The sequence below is a fragment of the Trichogramma pretiosum genome, unplaced genomic scaffold (genome assembly GCF_000599845.2).
Source record: "Trichogramma pretiosum strain Unisexual culture from Peru unplaced genomic scaffold, Tpre_2.0 scaffold36, whole genome shotgun sequence".
Lineage (NCBI taxonomy): Eukaryota > Metazoa > Arthropoda > Insecta > Hymenoptera > Trichogrammatidae > Trichogramma > Trichogramma pretiosum.
In genome coordinates, this window is record NW_019641685.1 from 1,236,229 (window position 1) to 1,239,840 (window position 3,612).

Here is a 3,612-nt window from a genome sequence, read left to right on the forward strand (position 1 = left end):
ATGTATAAGAAGGCTTGGCAGTTGCAGCGGCGCCCAGCTGCGAGCGCCAAGGTACTCGTAATATCTGCCTATACCTACCAACCGAACGGGCGCGCGCGCACTCACGCACACCCAACGCATCTTTATATTATACGTATTTATATACACGCGTGCGTATATGACGAGAGAATGTAATTATTCTAACGCCTGTGTTAACTGCTAGTCAGCGTGCAACCCATCCTTTTATCATTTTTTCCTCTTTTCTTTTCTTTTCTTTTTTTTTGTATCAGCTCTCGTTGGGTCAGGTTCTTTCAATATTTAAGTGTGCCGTCATGCCGAGGTATACATCGCCTTCGTTTTCTTATAATCGGCCTCGGCTATCTTTATAGCTCGACTTGTTTTTTGCGCGTAGGGACAAATTGCTTTTTTATTGCTTAATCTTCGCATAGCAATGAAATTGGCAGATGGACAAACTGAAATGAAATTACCCCCATGCGTCGTCGTCGTCGAGCTATTTAAACAATTTGAAATCGGTATATCTTTGCTAATAAGAAAAGCGGATGTAGTGGCTAAAAATGTATGCGCTCGTAAAAGAATGAAAAAAAAGATTGAGTTTTTGAAAAGATTATATGTTAATGCTAATCGATATACGAGAGAGATAAATAGACAAGAAAACAGCGTCGGAGTTGGCGAAAAACGCATTGAAAATAAAAATGAAAAAACAAAGCGAAAAATACCGCGCTGGGAGAAGCTGCCACACGAACAAGGCACACACAAGTCCGAACGAGGGTAAAAAAGAAAGCGAAGCTCGCGCGCGCGCGCGGTTGGTAACGAAAAGTTCACGCGGCCGCTCGAGCTCCAGTGTGTACAACGCAAGAGGGCAAGATTATAACTCATTCTTTTTTAGCCTCGACAACGTGTGTTTGTTTGTTTCCTTATACCTGTGCAGCAGCAGCAGCAGCAGCATATATCCTACATGCTGCGCTTTCGAGATATTATTTTGATAGGAGTTCACGGCCCTCGCACATATAAATACGAGGAGTTCCTTTTCGCGCGCGAGAAAATGTTGCGCTGCTCCCCGCGCGCGCGCAAAAGAGAGAGAGAGAGAATCTTCTTCTCTCGGCGGAGATCATACGATCTACTACATACCTTTAGTGTAACAAAGGAATATCGTTTCACGCCTGACTCGAGCTTTAACTCGTGTGGGTGTATATAAGTGTACCGGCGCAGAATCTAGCCTCGTAAGGAATTCAATAACAATCGCACAGGTATATACAAGAAAATGTATATTGTACGCCGGGGTTCCTTATTTCCGCGAGATAAATAATAAAATTGCCCGCGTGTACTTGCCCGAATTATAGCAAATAAAATAACGTCGAAGATTATCTAGATGTGTGGCACAAAAACTACTGAAATATTTCGCGAGATCCGAATCGAATAAATATAATAAGCGCAGTTTTTTCTCGACCATATACTTGAAACGAACATCCGAGCTATCTCTCTCTACTCTGACCGCAGCCTTTTTGATATAGCTTAGAGTAATCTGGGCGTGCGATCTCGAAATTTTTAGGTCAACGCGAGCGTGGAGAGCGCCTCGAGTCAAAAGATGAGATAGTTCCGAGATCTTGATCGTCTAATTTTCAAAAAGAGATACACGCGATAAAATCGTCGAATAAATTCATTCGGATCGTCGAGTCTCTTGCGAAGCTTCTTAGTCTCTTACGACGGCGTCGACGACACACTCTCGTCGAGTCGAGTTTAGAGGAAGAAAAAAAATATAAGCCACGGCGATCTCGCAAACTAGCGAGTACACACACTGCAGCAGCAGCAGCAACTATGCACCACGTATATGAAAGAATTATGGCACGCTGAAAATGTACCCGGAGCTCGAAGGCAGAGTCTGCAAAAGCTTTCATGCGCTGTATGCGATATACGAACCGCGAACACAAGAGAGCGAGCGCAAGATTTGCACACGCGAGCTGCTGCCGTATATACAGAGATAAGGCGTTAAAAATTCAGTGGTATCTTTTAAGAAGTGCACAATGAGGCAATTCCGCGCGCGGCAATTCAATGGAGATAGAGAGAGCCCCAATCTGCTAGGCCCGCGCTGCCGGAGAGTTTCGACCACGACCGCCGCATACGAGATGATGATTTCGAGCTTTCGTGGTATCATCGAACGCGATGTTTATAGCTGTATATAGGCTTTCTGCAATTACTAAATCATCACTGGTACATATAACCGAAGAGCCGAAGCACAGCACAAGCAGCTTGTGCCCCTATCGGTGGACACACGAGCCCAAGGATAATAGCGTAACGTCCAATTCAATTGATCCACGGTCGCGTGTGTACACGAGCGGCACGCACAATCTAGTGCAAGTCCAGCGTAAGATCGTGCATCAATGTGCACCGCAGCGGAGAGTGAGCATGCTACGGCGAGAGAGAGAGAGAGAGAGAGAACTTGGTCGTCGTCGCACCCTCCCCTCCCCCCTCGAAACAAGTGCGAGCTTACAATACCTCTAGGTCGGATAGTGCAAGCACCGAGCGAGCAGCAGCAACGTCACGGGTCTCTCCTCTCCTGTCTCACTCGCTCGGCTCTTGTCAACGGCCATTAATGCATATAGACGTCCATTGTAACCGGCCGGAGCTCGACAATGGAGAGAAGAGAGAGAAGGAGAGAGCAACGGAGCTTCGCCCATGGAGTATTAATAACCAAAACCAATACCATCGAAGGCTCCTAAATTCAGATGTTGTGTGTGTGTGTGTGCGCGCGACGTTCTCGTATTCTCGCTTGGATTAACAAACTACCGACTAAACTTGCTGCAGTCATCGCGCCGTTGTTGCTGTGTTATGTTTGCGCGCGACAATAGCCGCAGGAGATGGGTACTTTAAATATGTTGCCGATGATGTACATGCAGCTAGAGAGAGAGGTCCCTGTGCGCGTCGTCGTCGTCGTTGTCGTCTCGAGGAGAAGCGAATTGCCTTGGGTGGATCAGTTATATAGAGTTGCATACACTGCAGTGATTCAATTTCTTAACGGCTTTTCGGCGCAGGTCGTCGAGATTCGACTAGCTGGGACATAGAGAGATATTTCTGATTTTTGACGATGTTTCGTTTCTCGACAGATTCTTTTTCACCGTTAACGACGTTTACAGATCTCGACCTTGCATCGTTGACGACTCGACCGTGCGTCTTACAGCGCGACAAACACGTTTGGTCGTTACGGGGGGAGGCCAAAGTTTACCGACTCGGAAACTCCTCGCGTAGATAACGATATCGTGACCCAATTCGAAGGCGCGCGCAGTGGCTCCGCATTAAATTGTATCCCTAAATGGCCTCTGCGCTCGGCTAACTTCGCCGTGCTTGAATCAACAACAAATGACATAATGATCCCAACTTGTGTATGCGTTTATACCTGTATCCATAACGCGAGTACACTGCTCGGGTTTGTGCGCAATCAAGAAATTGTAAAATGTCTTTACGTATACACTGGGAGAAATGCTGAACGTGAATAATGGCTTGATGACAGAAAAATGTCGCTCAAAAATGTTTCAAATTATAGAGGCATTAATTGGCTTGTTTTAGGCAATTTTATTGTTACAGTTCCTTCGTGAATGTCATGACAATTTAAGAAGA